Source organism: Centruroides vittatus, unplaced genomic scaffold (genome assembly GCF_030686945.1).
Source record: "Centruroides vittatus isolate TY-2023 unplaced genomic scaffold, ASM3068694v2 contig_620, whole genome shotgun sequence".
Lineage (NCBI taxonomy): Eukaryota > Metazoa > Arthropoda > Arachnida > Scorpiones > Buthidae > Centruroides > Centruroides vittatus.
In genome coordinates this window covers 678,607-701,192 of record NW_027122381.1, presented here as the reverse complement: position 1 = coordinate 701,192, position 22,586 = coordinate 678,607, and the positions used below count along the sequence as shown (strand labels likewise).

General features: G+C 27.7%; 1 protein-coding gene across 4 annotated transcripts in view; it reads left to right on the top strand.

Annotated features, from left to right (window-relative positions):
* The first annotated feature begins 11,581 nt into the window (after positions 1-11,581).
* LOC136979415 (tyramine receptor 1-like) overlaps positions 11,582-22,586 on the top strand; it is a 57,999-nt gene continuing 46,994 nt past the window's right edge. For 2 of the 4 annotated variants that reach the window (XM_067275386.1, XM_067275387.1), the window contains exon 1: positions 12,019-12,190. The gene's annotated coding sequence lies outside the window, so the exon portion shown is untranslated. Of the gene's footprint in view, positions 11,651-12,018; positions 12,191-22,586 lie in introns of those variants that run through there. The other 2 variants (XM_067275389.1, XM_067275388.1) reach the window with 2 other exon arrangements.

The following is a 22,586-nucleotide window of genomic DNA, read 5'->3' as shown; positions in this document are numbered from 1 at the left end:
TGCTAATTATAAGCGAATCTCTGTTTAATAACATAAGCGAAACTTTAGTAATGTTACTTACATGTTCTGTGATGTGTTGATCCTGATAATACTAAACGAATGATAACAATATCCGCCATTACAATAAACGACACCTATTGTATTTTAACACTGTAAATTTACGTGATGACATTTATTGTTTTAAAAATCTAACTGTTTGATAGGAAATTGAATACAATAATAAAAATTATACAAGTAGTTTTATCAGGGATACATGTAGAAATTTAACAAGAGGAACAATAAATTCATCTATAAATGAACAATGAATATCTGAAAAACAAATTTCGATTGAGGACCACTGATATAGCTCATCACATTGAACATCATTCTGCTTTACAGAACAATGACAATGTTGCCAGACTAAAATCTTTCCGACAATTATTGTAATTGGGCTATTTTTAATGATAATTATCAAGTACACACTCGATATTATAATAAAATTCACCATAAAATAAAATAATTCAATAGCTGTCGAACTTTAAATACGAAAGTTGTCAAAGATGAATTATGCTAAGCCAGTGGGAAGGAGAAGAATTATTCATGTTGTTAAAGTAAAACATTATTTTTTATGGTGATACATTTGTGTTTTAAATGACAGTTCTTAATATGATAATTTTTAGAATATATGAATTAGTTTGTAAAGTGCAAGAAGACCATAAGTTAGAATGCGGCTGACACATCTGAATCTGAATCCAATTCCGCAGCAGTACTTCAAACATTAAGGAACCGCGGCGCTTCCATACCCACAGCGCTAAATTCCCCCTGGTGATAAGTTCTGCAGTTATTTTTCTTATAGGAAATCATTTACACGCGTTTCAAGAGTATTCCTATTATGTTAATTTTAGTTTTGATTGCTAGAAGTTTCTCAGATGTTATTAACAATTAACAAATTTTTAGTGTAACAAGATTTAGCAGCAAAATAACTGGAAAACCAGATTAAACGGGGGGGATCAAAGAAAATAGCGTATTTGTAATACAAAGAATTTGATACTCAGCCAAGTGTTGAACAGATTACTCATTATTCTTATGCCGTACATGTATTCTTCAAAACATTAAGGTTTATACATATTTAAATTTATAATTATTTGATAATTGCAAGTTACGCACAGAAAACATACTTTGTGCAATAATGATGACATTTTTCAATGAATAAGTTATTCATTGAAAAATTCGTTATTATTTTTCGAGGAAAGTAAATTTACAAAATAATTACTACTACCAACAAAGATGACGTCCTGAAATCTTTTATGACCTTGAAATGTTTGCGCCAAATACATTTTGACTCCCTAAGGAATCATGACACCTTGAAACGTCCAGAAATATTAAAAAATTCGAGGGTTTTTTCTGTATATATGAATGTTTGTGTGCGGGGGGGTCACGATTTAATTTACCCACTTTGAAGCTTAATAACGACTGTTCCTTTTGTTCAAAATTTCTGAAATTTTGCAGGGAGGTTAGTGTATTATGGGCATTAATGCTGTTAAATTTTGATGGTTAACGGTCTTCTAGCAATTTAAATATGCAATTTTTAAAATTTAATCAATTAATTAAATACAAATTTATGCACCATCAGAAGCCACGAATCCAACTTCTCAATAGAAATTAAAAAGTGCAAACTTTAATTAATTTAAACCCCCTCCAAAAAACACTTTAAAACATTTTAAAGAGTGAATATTAATAGAAAAATAAGTTTAGAAAATTTTAATAAGGATTAAGAAATAATAAGAAAAGACTTTGTTAATTAAATTCAATATCTTTAAATTACTCGAAAGCTCGGAAAAAATCATGAAATAAGAAAGAAATCTTAAAAAAAAAATCCAATTTTAACTAAAATTATTAAAAGGTGGCCTTTCTTTACAGGTTGTCTAAGAGATGAAATACTGTAAAACCTCTGAACGACGGACACTGATGAGAACATTAAAAAATAATCGTTATTGGAGCGGTCGTTGTTTGCAGGTTATTTTGTATATAGTTTTATTTAAAATTCCTAAACATCGACCGCAATTTAGAGGTGGCCGCTAATGCAGGTTAAACTGTATTTAAATTTGTAGACATTTGTTCAGGAAAAACCTCCAAAAGTGGAAAAATTCCGACCACTGACAGGAATATAAAATTGAAAGTAGCTGCCGTTTGGAGGTTATTTTTGTTTAAAGTTCCGAAAAAATGGCCGCCGTTTACAGGTGGTCGTTATAGCAAGGTTCGACTTATTTAAATGTGTAGAAATTGCTGCATAAAATATCAAAATCTGAGAGGAAAATTCGTCCGTCAGTTTATCACTTTCTAGTAACGGATTTCTACGAATATTTTACTTAATTTAATTAAAGTTTTAATTCAATTTATAAATTGCAATTAAGTTAAATTACCCAATTAATATAAAAATTACGCGCTAAACTTTAAAGTTAATTAAGAGAAAAGAAGGTAAGTGCAGGTCACACGCGTATTAAGTTATTTAAATACGACCTCTAGAAAATCATCGGTTTATTATTAATTCTTGACCCGAATTTTTAATATATGAAATATTATTTTCAGGGTTATAAAAATTACAAGATGCAATTTTACTTTGTTTCTCAATAAGCGATGATACCTGCGGTGACATCGGTTACACGCATTTTTTTAAAAAATATAATATTTAAATTGTTATTTTTAAGCGAAAAATAATAAAATTATGCAAATGAAGTAAGTAAAATATATAAAAAGAAATTTTTTCGTATTTTCGGCAGAAAATTGTGACAAATTACACTTTAAGGCATTGTTGGGAATTTAAATTTGAAGCTCTTTTCCATGAAGAATTGTCGACGAACGACATAAATCACACATTTAAATTCATAAAAAAAATTGGACAAAAATGGATTTATTATACAATAAACACGATAAAATCGAGAAGAAGTAAATGTTTAAGTATTTAAAGATTTAAAGAAGATAAAAAGATCCTTCAGAGAATTTACTTTTGATTTTTACTTTCCCTGCTGTTATATATATATACTGTATATATTGGCTGTACTTTTTCTCTGTTATATATATATATATAACAGAGGGAAAGTATGATCATCGGTCAAAAAATGACCTCAAAGATTTTTACATTTTTGGACTCTGGTGACCTTGAAACGTCGAGAAATGCAAAACACTCGCAGGTTTTTTTTTCTGTATGTATGGATGTGTGCGGGAGACCCTACACATCCATACATCCATACATACAGAAAAACCTTACGAGTGTTTTGCACGATTTTCTTCACCCTGTTTGAAGCTTAATAACTCGTGTGCTTTTTGTCGAAAATTTCTGAAATTTTGTAGGGAAGTTTGTCTATTAGGGACATCGATGCCGTTAAATTTTTGTGAATAAAGGTCGAAGGGGTGGAGAGATAATAGTGGTGGTGTGTATCTCCAATAGGGTCACATTTAATGACGATTTTACTCGTTATTACATTTATAATTTTTTATAAAACCCATCACTACCCTCAAAATTAAGCTTTTTGACGTTTTATAATAGTTAAAAAGTATTAAAAGTTTTTAAAATAAAATTTCCTAACAGATGGCGCTACCAAATGGTACCGGGAAAGTTACGCAACTCGTTGCTGTATTTTTTTTTTTTTGACGAAATTCGAGATGAATAATTTAAATTTTTTTAAACATATTTTACTATTTAATTTGTAGTGAGTTTTAAAATAAAACAAATTCTTTTAAAATTTTATCTTATAATTTATAATTTTATTTAAAAAATTAATTAAAATAATTTAATTATTTTTGAAGTAATTTATTCACATTCAACTAAATTCAATTTTTTACTATCGAATTTTTAAATATCTTTCAGAGGAAATATTTGAATTAAAATCACACGACTTCCGGTATAAATCGGAAGTACTTGTACAGATAATCCGGGCCTCCTCTCCCCGTGGTTTCCATATCTGTTCTCGGATTTTATCTACCTAACTTCTTTTTCGAGATCAAGGAAGGACAGACAGTCGGACGGATGAGAGATGGGAATTTATAGGTCTAAAAATCCAATTGTTTTTCTAAGACCTATAAATTAAAGAATTTTTAAAAAGTTTTATTGTATAATCTATTTATTTGTTATTTTTTTACATATGAAAAAATGTGAAAAATGTAAGAAAAATCTTTCGATTTTCTTTGAAGTATTAGAGATTTCGTTTGATGTAAATCTCTGTAGGGTTAAAAATAAAAAAGTTCTTTTTATCTTTTATCAAAATAGATTTTTTATCAGTTATATATAATTTTTTTTCTCGCTAAAAGTCTCCAAACATTATTATTTTCAAGAGCTTTTATCGCTACTTTTTATATAGAGAACACGCTATTTTTTTCGCTTTTCCTTCTAAAAATGTCGATTATTTTATATAAAAATAAGGAGTAAACGTAATTAAATATTTATTAAACACAATTAACTTTATCGCAGTTTGAATGTCAATTACTCAAATCCATTTAAGTGTGTTGTAATGAGGTCAATGATGAATTAACCTTTGTAATTTGATTTTTAAAAAATTTTAAATGCTTAAGTTATATAAAAATGTTTTGAATTAAAAATTTATAAATGTTTTTAAATTGTTATATTTTAAAAGTACTTTTTAAAAAGTAGAAATTAAATTTATTTATACATATTTTAACTTTGTAAAATAAATAATATTAAATTATTACGGTATATCGTGCTGTCAAACCTGCGAACAACGGCTGTTAATGGGAACTGAAAATGGCCGTTGTTTAGAGGTTATGTTTGTGTGGATTCTTTCAAAAAGTTCATGCAAAACGGCCGTTGTTCAGTGGCGTAGCGAACATAACTGGCGCCCGGGGCATAACTGGCGCCTGAGACACCTCCTTGCACCCCCCCTCGCTACTCCACTGCCGTTGTTTACAGGTTATTTGATATGATCCAAAAATTTCCTACAGAAATGGCCGTTGTCGGGAGGTTATTTTATATATACGTGTGTGTTGCATTAAAGTTCCTGCATAAATGGCCGTGTTGAAAGGTGGCCATTATTGGAGGTTGACTATATAAAAAAGTTTTTAAATATTTCTAAATTTATTTTTAAATTATTTTCTTCGTTTATTTGATTCTTATTTTTTATTTATGAAATTAAATAAAACTTAAACTGATTTTAATTTTTAGGAAAAATCTTTATAATTAATTTTTTTTAAATGTATAAGCCTTTAAAAGTTATTTTATTTTGTTTAATAAATATTTTTAAAAATGTATTGTTTACATGATAAATTTATTTATTTATTATATTAAAATTTCGAGTTGGATAGGCCTAATCAATGCTTTACAGTTGAAATAATTATTTTTCTCATTAAAATTTTATAAAAGGATTAATGCAAATAAAAAAAAATGTTAATCCGATTTAAAAATAAAGTAAATAAAATGATAAACATGAGTTTTTAAGCTTATTTTCTTAATCTTTTCTTTATAAAATCATGTTTTTAAAGCTGAGTTTGCAGATTACAACCGAAAGTAAACTCGAAAAAACTTTTCAGCTAAGTTTCTCCTCAAATTCCTGTTATAAATGTATTGAAAGGATTTAAATATAAAAAGAAAATATTAAAAAAAATCTATTTTAGAGTATTTTTATGCGCTATAATTATATTTTTTAATCTATCAAATTTTTAATCATTAAACACGCGTTGAAAAAATGTATATTTTTCAAATGTTTTCTCTAAATTCGTGTGAAATTTAGATTAAAATTTATGGCTAAATATAAAAATTAATACGTTATTAAAATATTTATAAAGATTTTTTTATATTTATACTGTAAATTTTATTGTAATTTAAGAAAATTTCATACGTATGGCCGTGGGAGGTAGTGATGGAAGATAGATTTAAAATAATTATTTGAATAGAAAATTTTCGATCTTTTATATTGTTTTCTAGTATAATATAGTTCAATATATTATAAAAATTTTATTAAAAATATATTTTGTTTAATATAGCGGGCGATAATTCATAGAAACCAATATTCTCAATGCAATGATGCGTGATGGAGTAGGGTAGTGGCATACACACACTATTTTTTTATATACAAGTAATAATCATAATTTTGTGAGAAATTATGCGGAAAATATGGCAGCATTTTTACTTACGTTACTTTAAAATCTATATGTTAAATCACGTGTAAATTTTTAGTATCTTCTAAAAGAAAAGAAATACATAACATTGCATTATTTCCTCAATTACTTTTCAAGTTATTGCCATCATAAAAGTAATTTTCTTTTTTTAATGTAAGTTAATGATGATCTAAAATCGCGCGCTGTTAAAATATATTTACCAAAAAATACGATTATTATTATCATTCTCAGTTAAATCTACAATTATTATGAATAATTTTGGTATTTATAGTCAAATGTAATTGTGTCAGTTAGAATTTTAAGGAAATGAGTGAAGAAGTAATCATTAACAACTTTTACAAAACCATTTATTTGGATAATAGAAGAAAGTAGAATGCATATAAGATAGAAAGATGCAATAAAACTAAAACTTAAAATCTTTAATGGTAGGAACAATGTCAGTGCCAACGTAAACCATTAGGAGGAGAAATGAAGCAATCGTGATGATTTTGAATTATCATAAACACGTGGTAGAATTTCTATGAGGACTAAAACGAGATAAACTTTAGTAAAGAACTATATTTAGGATAGAATAGATACTGCAATGCAACGTATGGGCTATCTGCAGTGACGTGTTATAGCTTCACGAAGCCCAGACAAATCCGAATTATGGGGACCCATTTACAGTGTTCACTTCAGATATTTTTCTATAAGGGAATATTTCCCTTATAGAAGGGAAATATTTCCCTTATAAGGGAAATATTTTCTTATAAAACATTGGTTTGATGAACCCTGTTGGTGGGTGCCCCAGGAAATTCTCTTTTTGACCATAAGATAACGCACCACTGGTTATCTGACTCTCGGAAGCAGTTCCTAAGAGAATGGCTTGTATTTAGGTGTTAGACATCTAAAGAAAACCCCAAAAAATTTTACGTTGGTCAGGCCGAAACCGCAACCGGTTACCAGAGTTCAGTGGTTTTATCCATTTCCAACAATGATGGGTATAAAATTATATTTAGAGAATTGCAGCTGTAATCGAGGCGAAGTTCTAATGTTTTATGGATTAGTTTCCAGTTTTTGTTGGCTATTGATATGTTCGATCCACTATTAAATAGGAATGAGAGATGAGAAACATCATTCTAAACGAAACCGTCCATATAAAATTCATTAATTAAGTAAAAGTTAACACGGGATAAATGGGAATACTGTAATATTGAATTATGGAACACTGCCCTACTTACTACACAATGTCTAGTTACGTAGTTAACACGGAGCAAATAGATTTTTCCCATTTTTAACTCTTTTAATCTGTGGGCAGTAAGAGGGCTACAGGATAGGTTAGTTTTGGTTTAGGATAGTACTGTCCATTTTCATGTCCATCATGGCCATGCCCACTATGGGGCCGATCGGGCAGCGAGGGGCACAACGTATCCGGGCCCATGAAAAATTCCTGATGATTTGCTCGCCCAGAATGGATCCGGATTCCCCAGATCAACATGCTGCGCCATAATCTCTCCTATCAGAAAATTGGGGCAAACGGATATATTATTAAACTATGGAGCAACTGTACTTATTCTAAATTGTCAGAAAACCCTTAAATCTCATAAAATATCAATACAATTGTACATATTTGGCACAATTACGTTAATCCCAATTGTTTCGCTCATACACCCTGTATCATTCATAAACGCGGAAAAATACCCAAAATAAAAATATGAAGTTAGATGTTATTTTTTAATTAAAAAAACGAATATTTTCAACTGTTTTCTTCCTTAATACTTACATTTTTTTTATGAATAGAAGCGTATTGTAGTTGAAAATCTAGTATGAGACCATACAGGAATATCAATTTTACAGTTAATATTCTATTGAAATTGATTTAATTTATTTGAAAAACAATAGATAGGACCGTATATCCGGGAAAACAGAAATTAATATTTATTTCAATCCAAGCGTAAAATATATATTTAATGAAAAGTGATACGGTTCAATAGATTTTATATTATTAACCTAAAATATATAAACACTACTCTGCTGGTAGGAGACAATTAAAAATAAAATATAAATTGGGCTAAATTCAATATTTATGGAATTGAAACTGTTAAATTTCCAAAGTTAATTCAGTGAAGTCTCGATATAATGAACTTTCAGGACTGAGCTAACTCCTTCATTATATCGAGAGCTCATTATATACATAAAGAGTACTCGATCATTATCGCTACATCGAGTTTACTCGATATAGTGACGTTATATAATGATAAATTCTCGATATATTAAACATTCGATTTAGTGATAATGATATATAACAAGCTTTCTTTATGAGCTCTCAATATAGCGAAGGTGTTAGTCATGAGAATTCATTATATCGAGACTTTTATATACATTATATTAAACTAAAATTATATTTTATATTTAATTATTGCTCAATTATTTACAGTATATAACGATAAAATTCAGATTATTTTGAAATATAGGTTATACGTAAGACCGATTTTCTCATAATCTAAACAGGCTGCAGCTTAGAGCCTCACATTTTTACAAGTATCTTTATTTGGTGGAAAGAAAGAGCCTATTATATGTTATAGTTTTGAGCCACAACAAGTATAGACCAGGCATTGGCGACCTACGGCCCTTTTTCTATGACTCGCCTATTATCAAGATCCTTAAACGTAAGGCTAAAGGCTACAAACGAACGAAAATGATAAGGCTAAAGGCAATAAATCTGAAGATTGTTTAACCACGTGTCGTTTAACCAATTAGTGAAATCAGCAATGGGTGTGAACTGCCAATTGTAATTAAGAGAATAATTAATGGAGTGGAGGCAAGAAAAACTAAAGTAACCTGAAATTATCATTAAAATGACGTAAATAAAACTATTTTTTTCTAAATTTTTCGTTCACAGTTTTATTATTTAGATCACAAACTTACATATAAGCGGGTTTTTTTGCCTAATTTACATAAAATTCCACGTGTTTCGGAGCCATCTCGTATCAAAACAGTGTGGTAAGGCACTCTGCTAAGGAAAGGCTGCATGCCTGCATTATATAATGGTAGATAAAATACATTCGTAACTTTCTTGCTATACTAAATATGTATGTATACTAAATATATGTAAAGGCTATATAGGCCTATATATATACAGTAATTTGTAGTGTGTAATGATAAAACAGTTGACAAGGAGATAATTCAAAAGACTCAACAAACAAATAGATTTTTATTAAGGAGCGAAGGATTTGTGGTAATAAAAAGTGGTCCTTTCAGATGCCCACTTATCAGTGGCGTATTAACCTACGGGCAAAGTAGCGGCCGGATGGCCGAGCTGTCAAGGTTAGCGGCAGGCTGCTAACCTTGACCATCCCCAGGAATATTTTGGGGGGTGGTCCGTCCGGATATGTCTGTCCCCGTCCCTCACCACCCGGCCGAACCCATAATGGGCTTGCTATAAGAGGCCTTCTTAGTGCCCACAGGGCGGAAAGAATTACCAAAAAAAAAAAAAAAAACATAACCAACGGGCAAAAAAGGTAATTGCCTGGGACCCTATCTACAGGAGGCCCATTCCAATCTTTTATAAAAAAATATTTCCCCAAAAATTCCCCGAAAAAAATGTCTGAAGTCATTACTGTACTATACACGAGGCCCTCATGGGGCCCACGCATAGTACAGTAATTTGCCTGGACCTCATAAAGGTATAACACTCTACTGCTACTTATGTTTTTGATCCTTAAAGTATAGATAAGATATATAACCGAAAACCTTGGTATGTATAGGGATTTTATACAGGGATATACACGTATAAGTTTATTGTTAAATAATCAAAATTTAGTTTAATCAGAATAAAATAAAATATACGAAAAGATTTTCAATTTAATCGAATTATAAAAGTAGAAAGTGTGGGAAAGAATCAAAATGTAGGATTGAAATATAAAATTAGTAAATATTACTGAATGAAAATGTTATAGTAAAATAGTTTTGAAGGTTAAATGTTTTCAATTCTGAAAAATGTAATTAAATACGTTCAAATTTTTTAATAAGTTAGTTAAGTGCACTTTAGTAACAATAGCAATAACACATGATAATATATTTAATTTAATTGCAGCTTAACATGACAAAAGTAGTTTACAATTAATTTTCAAGGATATCTTACATCTTAGGTTTATTTGTATGCGACAACCGACACGTGGGCGATCTGCCGAGGGGAGTGCCACTCGGAAGGGCTTTGTGTGGGAAACTGTCCCCTGTTTAGGTTACTACACACGTGAAGAAAACCCGGAAAACTCCACGTGGCCAGCACGCGAGGCGCGAACCAACTACCAGTGTTCAGCGGTAAAGATATACAAGGATGTAACATGTGTAAACACATTCCACACTCTTGCAAGTCCCTTATACCTTACTTAAGATGAAGGTACTGTACTTTTACGTACTTTCCCCTTACGTATAAGATGTGAAAGTGTGTACTGTGAAAACATACATAAATGTAGAGAACGTACACATACCTTTTTAAACTATCAATAACAGAAAATAGTAGTGTACGTTTAAGATACGAAGCTTTATTCTATAGCCTATGTACTTAACTATATAGAGCATATGAGACACTTTATGTGCTTCTTGTGGGCTCTAAGTAGGCCTTGTATCTTTATTCTTTATGGATTCAGCAGGTTCACAATAGGATAATGAGGAAGCCCGGCCATCCAAGAAAAATTTCTTGAGTTGCTCCCCCAGAGCAGTAGACTGAGGTCTTAATCGCCTGGTCCACCCGGCCGTCTGTAAAAAGATTTAAAATATTACGTGATAAATGGGCTACAAATTGATATTATCGACCACAGAAGCAAAATCTCGTAGCATTATTGGTTAGTTTCGATAACGATTTACAATATATCTGTTGAATTGTATAAAAAATTGGGCCAAGTGCTATCCAATATAGGAAACTAAAAAAAAAAAAAAAATCATTCCCTCGACATTTTTATTCAATTCCCTTCGCCAAACACAGGAGAGATATTTCTAATACTTCAAGGATAGAATTAAAAATGGAAAAATCACAGTAAATTTACTGGTAGATAATTATAATCAAGGGCTTATAACCGGCTCATTAGTATACTAAACACGTATTGGAAAAACACACGCCAGCTTATTGACAAGTCAGTTGCATCGGGGGTGTCTTCCTGTGTTTTAGACACGCAAAATAATAAAATATTAAAAAAATAAACGTCCGTTGCGTGTGTCACTCACTGGAATTATACACCAGACTGTGACCTTTGACCTCGTATAATTAAAAAATAAAGAATATGGTTAGAACGTGGGTTAGAGTTACGTTAAGTTGTTTTTATCCTTGATTTTTCCACATCATTTACAAATTTCAAAAGGTAACGTAACTTGAATTTATCTACATACATTATCAGGAAAAGGTATGTAACGAGGAAAATGTATAAAAGGTAAGTCCTTGGAGTGTTTATTATATTATTACTTTTTCTAACGCCATATTTTATTATTGTGTAGAGCCGTTTACTGTTCACAGTACAATAATTAATGGAGTTATAATAGAATATTATTAATCCTTTTCTAAGGGGTAAGTAAATATATTTTTAAACTTTTAAATTGGGTTTTATATCTAAACCTGTTTAAATTTGTTTGGTAGTGTAGAAAATACACTTAAGCTTGTCTAAAGAGTAATAAACAATACTTAAATTTGAATAAAATGTATTGTACTTCAAAAAATACATTTTACTCTTATAAAAGGTAATTACAATTAGCTACCCCCTACTTGTCACCTATTTTTTATGATAATTAGGTTCGTATATACTTAATTATAAACATTTTAATGACTTATCTTTTAAAATAATACGAAATTCATTCATAAATACACCAAGAACCAATGGCAGCCAGCGTAACAATTTAAAAATTTCTTTAAAAAATAAAAAAAGGGAACAACTTTCCGCATTAAGATAACGTTCAGATATAACCGATTCTCGGTAATGTGCTTACGTTGAGCCATGTGATTCGCCCACGTGACACTCCCTGACGTCATAGATGAAGTAAGACAAACGTCACAGTTGCTTCTCCTCTCTTCGTGCAGTCAAGTTCTGTCTTTCAAATCCTCTGTTTACAGGTATTTTTATTTTTCGAATTATTATTAATTTTTTTCTTGTATTCTTGGAAATATCTTTAAGCAATAAGAAAGTTATTTTAATTACAATTAACGAAAAATTTCCCGTAATAATTTTATTTAAAAAACTTCTAATTAATTAATAATTTCACCTGCTTAAATATTCTTAAAAGAATATTTATTTTTATATGTAGAAAAAATCAGAAAAAATTATTTAATAAATTTATTTTTATATAACATTTTTAAGTAAATAATTACATTCATTTTTAACGTTAAATAAAATTTAATTATTCCATATTTATTTAAATTATTTTTTTAAATTAAATGCTAAATATATATACATATTTTTTTAATTTTAAATTAATAATTTAAAATATTTTATATGCATGAAATTTATTAAAACTGAGGTTAAAAAATGTAAAACAAAAATTCCTGTATTAATTTAAAACATTAATTGTATAATGTGAGGTAGTTAATGAGGTAAATAATAATTTTTTACATAATAGTAAAAGCTCATTTAACAGTAAATTTTGATAAAAATCAGCAATTTATCATGTAAAAATGTCACTTAAATTATTATAATTTTTTTTTTCTTTTTGAATTTTCTGCACGAATTGATCCAACTTTGCAGGTGCAAAAATTCGTTAACAACTTGATTAAAACATATTTAAAAACACACTCCTTACTCCAGCTTAAAACAATTTAATAAAATTCAAAACTTAATTCGATTTTAAATTCCATTATAAATTACAAAATGATGAATTTTTGGATAAAATTATTAATTCGTTAAAGTCATATTGTAAAATTACAACGATAATTTTATTTATTTTTATTATAAATAAATGAATAAATAATTTAATTAAAATTTTTAAAAATTCTAACTTTGAAATTAAAGTTAAAATTATCTTGTTAATTATTCAGAATTTGATTCGCTTATTTTTTCCAGTAAATATTTTATTACAATTAAGTGGAAATTATGTTCATTTCTTAATCATATTTAAGCTTTTACTGGCCAGAAATGTATTAATAATAATGAAATTTAGCAAGGAATTGATTTAACTCGTCAATTTCATTTCCACGTGTTCTTAATCGTGATTAGGTTAATTACGATTATGTTTTAATGTCAATCAAAAGAGTGATTTAACTTACAATTGTTCATTGTAATTAAAATTCGATTCCTTAATTACAATTAAGTGTTATAAATTAAAATGACCCATTGATTGAAATTAAGGTGTAATCATAATTAACTTTTAATCACAATTAAACAATAGTGACAATGAAAGTTGTCAGTTAAGCCAATCTTTTGATCACATTTATGATTGTTATTATTAATTTCTTATTGTTCCAATTTCATTAAATATCTTTAATTGTAATTAAGTACTCGTAATTGAAATTTAAGGAGAAATTCAATTCATAATCAATGGTAGTCTTGTCGTTTTTTAAAGGCTTATCTATCGAACGTATTTCTTATAACTCAGGAAGTTAATTAAGGATTTCTTCGATTTAATTTGCAATTTCCTCAATTCGCAAATATGAAAATTATCCAATTAATTGCGTTTCTTGATTACATTTAATTATTTAAATTCACATTGCATTTTGAATATTTAAATACTAATTTTAATTATAATTAAGTACAAATAAAAAAAAATCTAATTTTAGGGATAAAATAAATTATTTTTCTTCATTTATGTAATTAATTTAATTGCAAAAATTCTGTTAAAAATACAATTAAAATTAATATTAATGAAGGCTTTATTATAATGAATTATTATTAGTATTATTAATTAAACTATGGATATTAATGCCTTATCATTACTCAAACGGTAAATGGGGGAGGGGAAATGTAAGAAATTAATAAAATTATTTAAAATTTAGTTTTGTTTTTTACGTTTTACATTTCTAAATGACAGCAGCCATTTTTATTTATAGGGAATTTTGCCTTATCTTCTTTTTGTTTTAAGTTAAACACGTGGTTTAAACTAGTTTTATCAAGGTTATGAAGTCTGTTGTTTAACAAGTAATATATTTATACATTTTAAAATTAATTATTACAGATTTTAGGGTATGTAAACACTAGACCTTATAGATTTATTCTATTTATTTTTGTTATATTTGTATATAAAAATACGTAGGAAAAAAAAAAATGTAAATTTATTCAGACATATGTTTTGTATTTTTAGAAATTTTGTAAATATTTTCATAGAGAAAACTCATTTTTTTAAAGATTTAAGAGAGTTTTGTAAAATATTTACATTGTAAATTACTTAGAACAATTGTAAATGGATCTAAAAACACTTCACTAGAAATTTTTAAAATTGCAAATTTTCTAAGAATAAATTTTTTAAAAAAAATTTTTAAAAAGTTTTTAGGATATTGTGAATTAAAAAATACCATTAATTATTTATACAGTTTACGGAAATTAAAAGAATTATTTGTAGAAAAATAATACAAATAAGTAAATTACAGCGGTACTTCCAAACAACTGAGACCATTTTTATAGAAAGTTTAAGCAGAAATGTATACAAAAAACCTCCAATAGACGGCCACGTTTTATGTTCCCCTCAATGGCCGTTGTTCGCAGGTTTCGCTGTACTTAGATATTCCAGATTTTACTTTAAAAAATCAAGAGAAAAACTGAAAACTGTTAAAACAAAATATGGTTCATAAATTTAAAAATTCTCTTAATTAAAAAAATATGTAAATTTTTAAAAGTTATTATAAGAAAATTTGCAATAAATTTTTTAAAATGTTTACAAATAATAAAAGCAAAAGCTTAAAAAATTAACGATCGTTTTTAAAAAGTTTATAAATTATAAAGTGAAGTTTTTAGAAAATTGTAAATTAAAAAAATAGGAAAAATAATTAACAGCATTACTTTTTTAAAAAATAAATAAAAAACATTAAAGACAATTTTCAAGTAATAATTAAAAAATAAAATAAAATAAAATAAATTTTCAAGTTTTTAAAAAGTTTATGTTAAGAAAATTTCTATTTTTTAGAGAATATTTTGTAAAAAATCCAGTTTTTTATAGGATCTTTTTTACTTATTTGTAAAAGTAATTACCTATTTTCGAATTTAAAAAATGTATTTTTACTTTTTCCCTTGTTATATATAACAGAAAGAAAGTATGGCCCCAAAGATTTTTACAGTTTTTGCACTCATGGGACCTCCAAACGACTAGAAATATATAAAAAATTGGGGTTTTTCCCTGTACGTATGGAAGCTAATGCGTGTGTGGGGAGTACATTGAAGCTTAATAACACGCGCGCCTTTTGTCCAAAATTTCTGAAATTTTGCAGGAAAGTTCGTGTATTATGGGCATTGATGCTGTTAAATTTTTGTGGTTAAAAGTCGGGGGGGTGGGGAGATAGAGGAAGGGTCACTTGTATCTCCAGTGTGGTCGTTATTGTCGTCTACAATATTTTAATAAAACTTGTCTCTACCCTGAAAATTAAGCATTTTGCCATCTTATTACAATAAATAATATAATAAGTAGTTTTAATAAAATCTTCTAACAGATGGCGTCACCATAATTTAAAATTTTTTTGCCTGAAAAGTCACGCAACTCGTTGTTGAAGAAGTTTTTCTAACAAGTATCCCACGATTTTATGTGGTAATTACGAAGAGAAATATGAAAAAAATTTTTATGTATTTTAACGTTTCAATAAAATCAGAAATAAATTTAAACAGATTTCTTTATCTTTATGAATTTTTTATAAGCTTATAAAGGATTTCAAGTAGATTGAATACATATTAAATATTGCAAAATCGTTCTTTACCATGGGAAACGAATTTTCGAAAAAATTTTATTATGTCAGAAAATTGTCTTTTCAATTTTAAACCTATCACCCCGTTATAATAAAAAAAAATAATAATGTTAAAGGCAAGAAATGATATAATAATAAATAAATTATGATATTTACTATGTAATAAATTCTATATTTATTTTATTATAAATTTATTCTTCCTAATTACACGAGTTGTAAATAAAATCGTAAATTAATTATTTATACAGCGTTACCGACAGATGCGCTGTATAATATATTTTTTTAAATATTAATTGTTGAATTTGTTTTTTAAATTTATTATAAAAGCAGCTTGTTTTTAATTAAATTTATATTTTGTTTATTGTAATTAATTTTTTAAATGAATATGATATATTTATATAATTTTCGAGACTGAATCCTAAATTAATTAATTTGAATTATTTTAGAGAATTTTTTAGCATTTATCTTAAACTTTCTTTATTAAAATAGCTGCGGTAATAAACCGAAATATGGCACAGGTAGCTCATAAAACTGAAAATATATAAAAATACACCTCTTGAAAATCTATAAATTTCTTAAATTGAGAGCATCGAGAAGTCCCGAAGACATTGCAAATCAATTTGTTAATCGAAAAATCCTTGATTTATAGTTAATTTATGTGATTTTCTGAATTCAAATGATAAATATATTTAGGTCTATATATAGGTGTTATTAATTTTGCTATATCTTGAGGCGGTGATGATTGCAAAGCGCTAGTGAAGCATTGAATATTCCATCGACTCTTTCTACAAGTTATCCATTACAGAGTTAAATCTGGGTAACGAACCTGTAAGCTTATTACTTGTTCCTCTTACACGACAGCATTATGTTGTAAGGATGACGTTTTCGTGAGATTTGTCCAATGGAAAACTAATATATTGAAGAATGATTATGTTTTTTCACATTTGCAGCCATTAAAACTCTTCTAATGTGCCATTGTAAGTAGAAAAAAAGCTTGTTTACACAGGATTTATAACTTGTGACGACAGTTTTTTAGTTTTATTCTTTTATTTATAGAATAATTAAGGTTTTAAAATAATATTTTAATATTTAAATGCGTCTTCTTTGGCTTACGATTGGTGCAAAGTCTGGAAAAAGTGCGAGACTTTGACGGTTGATTCGTTAATTATGACACTTAATTTATTGTTTTTACTTGTATTAATCGATCGTAACTTCATATTTTTCTTAAGATTACGTTTAAAATAGTATTATATGTAAATTCTTCGATATATTTATTCAGTTTATAGCTAAAATCAAGTGTAGAATCGAGGAAAGAACGTTCTTTCCTTCAATTGTTTAAAAATGTGTTAAAAGTACATCATGTATATGAAATGATTGTTTAAATTTCACGCTTGCTGCACAGCGTAACCGACAGACAGTTACTTAAATTATACGTTACGCTTCTTGTAAAGCATGACTTTAATATATAAACACATGCAAGACAGTTGAAAGATTATGTAAAGCGTGAAAGACGGACACTCGTTTGGATTAAAAATACCAATTTCTTAAGTAAAAAATACGACTTTTATTAGCTCCGTTAAAGAAAAAAAATTATATTTATTAAATTAAAAATAATCTTAATAAATTCATTTTTTTAAAATTATATTTATTTATAGGTTTTAATTTTATTGTCGACTGCTTGTCTGTCAGTTTCGCTCTATATACAACGTGACAGACAGATTTTTATTTGTTTTTTAAATCGATTTTATATATAATTAACTACCGAAATCTCAATTTTTATTATTAAATAACAAATATAAAGTCTGCTTAATTACTTTTTATACAAATAATTTTTAAATAAAATATTATTCGAATAAATTTTGCGAGAAAATCAATTATAATAATAAAAATCCATTTACATAAATCAATAATAACAATACCCTTGTTACGAATATAATATCACAAGAGATAAATATTATTTAATTGCTGTTTTTCCCCTTACAAACAGACAAACGAACGAACAGAATTAAAAAGAAGAAAACATAAAACATCAAAATTTTCATTTATAATTAAGGTTAATTGAAGATTTTAATTGATATTTCGTAAATTAATAATAATTAAATTGAGATATGGAAGAAAGACAATGGTTCGAAGGGGGAGAAGGGGAAATTAAAACAATAAGGAAGTATCAGCGTGTAGATGACAAGAAGCTAAATAAGCGAGTTCGTTTCGTATGAAACGAGCTGTGTCATTGGCTTGCTTATTTAGCTGCTTGACACTAGTCAGATAAATAGAACAGAGAAGAGCACGTGGAGAACCCACCTGCTTAAATGTGGCAGGGGGAAGGAAATAAATACACGCAGTTCTCGTGCACGGGGAGGGCACAGAAGAACAGACAATTGGAAACACAGCGAGTACAAATGATACAATGGAAACTACTTGTTTAACACCACGAGATTATATGAAAGAATATTATTTGAGTTTTCAAAATTATAAACCAATATTTTTAATTAAAATTAATAAAAATTAACAATAATTTTCTCTAATATTTCTATTTTCTTTTCCAATAAAATAAAATTCGCTAGTGACGGACAGACAAAATTTTTATTTTGTCTGTCCGTGACGCTAAGTTTATAAAGCGTGACGGACAGAATCGAATAAAGAAATTTTAAGGGCATTTTTAAGTTTTATACATTTCGTTTTTATTTAAAACTTTTAAAAATTTGTATTAAATTATGCACAGTCGAACCTGTAACAATGGTCATTATTTATATAAAAATTAAGTTAAAAATTTATGCAAAAACTTCGTTTTAAAGTGTTAAATTGATTAAAATATTTGTCACGACGTTAATAATGTTAATTAACTTATCGGATGTTACTTTATTCGGCGCGCGTTACGCCACGTTACACTTAGTTTATGTACCATAAATTATTCAACTGGAATTTTTAACCAAATTAATAATGAAAATTCATCAGTAAGAGCTGGAAATGGATGGATAAAGCACGTAACTTAGTGTAAAAAGTGCATGCCATTAACGTATACAGTGTAACGTAACTTAAATACTAAATTTTAATGTTTCTACTTTAAAAACAGAATCAAATTTTGTACAAAAATAGAGCGAAAAGTTCATTGAAAATTGGGAAGTTTAGTGGAGTTTTCGGACGCAAATCCCCTGTTAAATTACGGTTTCATCGATTATTTTGAATTTCTTTTGGGTCAAGTTACACCCAGTTATAAGCACTTAAATTAGACATTCTAATTATATACATATGTATGTATCGAATTTACAACCTTGATATATATAATTATACGTAAATATAAGAAAAAAAATTCATAAAAAATAGGTCAAGATAACAATAAATATTAATGAAATAAATAAATAAAAAATGGGTGTGAACTTTCATGAGAATTGCTGTAATTAACGGTAAGGAGAATAAATTTAAAACCTTACTAATATAACCTTTTATTAAAGGACAAACAAAGCAGTAAAGGAATTAAGGACTGACAGACGAACGTATAAGTCTGCAATCTGAAAATTATTCAACATTTCATTTTACTACAGCACTTTAAAACAACTAAAATTGTTTATTTTTAGCGTAAAATCTTGATTATTTATTGACTTATTAATTTATATGTGATGTATACATCCAGACACCCGGACATACCGCACAGAACTGTAAGAAAATCGATTGGTATCATTAAACATTGATATAGATCTACTTCGGATCTATATATACAGTGTATATATAGAGTATATATTTATAATCATCAAGAGTAAGAGGGGAGATAAGAGTGTAAAGTATCATATTTATTTTTTATCCAGCAGGTAATAATAAAAAAAATGTATGAAGATCCTTTTTTTAACTTCTATTTCCTGTTATTTGCTTTAATCTATTGTAATCTCTTCTATTGTTTTTGTTTTCTTTGTTTCAGTAAGATAAATTTCTTCTTCTGTTTGCACACATGTGTATAGTTTTTCATAATACTTGAATAAACAGTCATTTCTCTTACCGTGATAAATAATATAATTAAAATATGAAAAATGTATTTAGTGTTTTTTACATTATATATAATATTTGCTCCTGCTTATTTATTTTTATGAAGGAATTAATAATTTTTTATAAAAACATTTAATAAAATATTATACTTTGTTTAAAATTTATTATTCTTTAGTGTTTAGTTGACTCTTAAAAAAAAAATATATATATAAGAAATTTGAATTAAAAACTGCAAAAAATTTAAATAAATACACAGAAAAATTCATAGAAAATGCAAAAAATTCAAATAAAAATAATGCAAAAAATTCGAATGAAAATTTAATAAGTTACTTGAAATAATTTTCATTTTTTAAATTTAAATTCGAAGAGTTTTTTGGACAAATTAATTTTTAATTTTTTTTTATAAATTTAAAAAATAACAGCTTAATATCTGATTAGCATTATTAAATTGTGGTTAGAGCCTACTCTCGGGTTTTGGCTGATGGAAGGAAGGAAGTTGGGGGAAGAGAAAGAGGACAATAAAAAGATAGAAGGTTCTTGTAGGATATTGAGCAAATAGGAGAGAATCAGAAGGTACGAGTATACGAAAGGAAAGTGGGAGAGGGTGAGAAAGTTGTAGTAAAATACTGGGTGAATAAGAGGAACCAGAAAGTATAAGAGAGAAAACGGAAATGAGTGAGGGGATGAAGACATAGACAGAAGGTTCCAATAAGCTATTGAGCAGATAGGAAGAATCGGGAAGTATAAGAAAGGAAAAGCGTGAGGAGATAACAAAGAAGTTTCCAGTAAGGTACTTAGCTTATAGAAGGAGTGATGAGATGAGAAAGAATAGAGAAGGTTTCGTTAGGTACTGAGCAGTTAAGGAAATCAGAAAGTATAAAAAATAAAAACTATATTTGTTGAGTAACGTTTACATAGTAGTTGTCGATACAAATTATTATATAAAGTTAATAGTTTTTATTAATTTTACACAGTAAAAATTTTTTAATTCAGATAAAATTTTATATAAAAACACTAACCAAAAATAAATCAAAAATTCTCCAGGGTATAAAATATATTAAACCTTAAAAAAGCATAAAAATCAAAATAATGTAATTATCTTATTGCTTTGATTTATTAAATAAAATTTATTAAATGGGGTTTCTAAAAATAACAAAAATGGCAAACAATGACTATAAAAGGATAATTTATATTCATTTTTCTTTAAAACTCTTCATTGTGACTATGAATAAGCAGTGATAACAATTGTCTGATGAAAATTGTTACTGAGATTTTTTGCTTTTTTTACAGAAAATTCAACCTTTAAAAACTTTTGTAAGCAAAGACATTATTCATTACTTTAATTATAATAAAAGTAATAATATTTTAATTTATAATCTTTATTTAATGGCTAATTTTATTTGTAGATTTATACCACTTTACGTAAATTATAGCAAATATGGAAGTAATTTTGCATTTACAAAGAAATAAACAACAATATATTTTTGGCTCCGCTCGGGGTCCGAATCCATACTTCATAATTAAATAAATGCCATGAAAGTTGCTTAGAGTTCAGTCTTTTAATTGGAGTCTATTTGTGGGTCTAATATAGATCGAAACTAGACACAGCGTGGGTTCTGATCCAACTGCATTTGCTAATTATACATTAGTTTTTACAGAAAAATTGACACTTGTATGATTAATTACACAATTAGAGTAATCCGAATAGGTTCGAATTTCTTCATTCTGTAAAGAGCATAATGCAAATGGTACTGCTCTGTAGCTAAGTATACAATTGAAGTATTCTGAAAGGCGTGGGTTCGAATCCGCCACTGAGTATAGTTACGTGAAGCATTCATAATAAGATCTAACACCCGTTTTTCGACTTCACTTAATACAATAAAGTAATGTAAAGTATGGAGTGGGTTCAGATGTCACTTTTCATTACTTCTACAGTTATTCGCCTACGCAATTTGAATAGAACAATAACAGATTAATATTTAATAGTTTTTTAACGCAAGTTTTTCTAAATAAATTCGTTATTATTGGTTAAAAAATAATTCGTTTAATTATATATTTTCGAAATGTATAATTAAATTTTCGAATTTAAGCTGAAAATAACAGTAATTTTCTTTTTCTTTCTTTTTTTTATCAGTGATTTCTTTTTTCTTTATTGATCATTTATATCTTGATGTTACATTAATTGGATGTTTTGATATCGACTTACAGAAGGGATTACGTGAGATTTTTATAATGGATTTAAGAGCTAGAAGTTCTTATTATTTTTTATAAAATAAAAATTCAGTAATTATTAATTTATATAAGTAGATTATCGCATCATTTATGTATAATTTGCTGTAATTCTTCATCGTCAAGGTTGATCCATTGCAATATTTCTTTATAGTTCTATAAAATATAATTGTTTAAAATTTTAAAGCTGTCAAATAAGAATTTAATTAGGACAAATAATGGATGATCCACAAAGATCATCCACTTCGAGCTTTCCATAAATTACGTAACGCAGCGGGTATGCAGATAATCGCATGTAATCACCCACCCACTCCTTGCAACGCATGGTTTACATGCGTTACAAGGGAGTGATGGTGTTTACAACAACATTACGCAAAGCAACGGTCTCAATTCTTGTGTAACATTTCTGTCTGAAGTGTTGCAT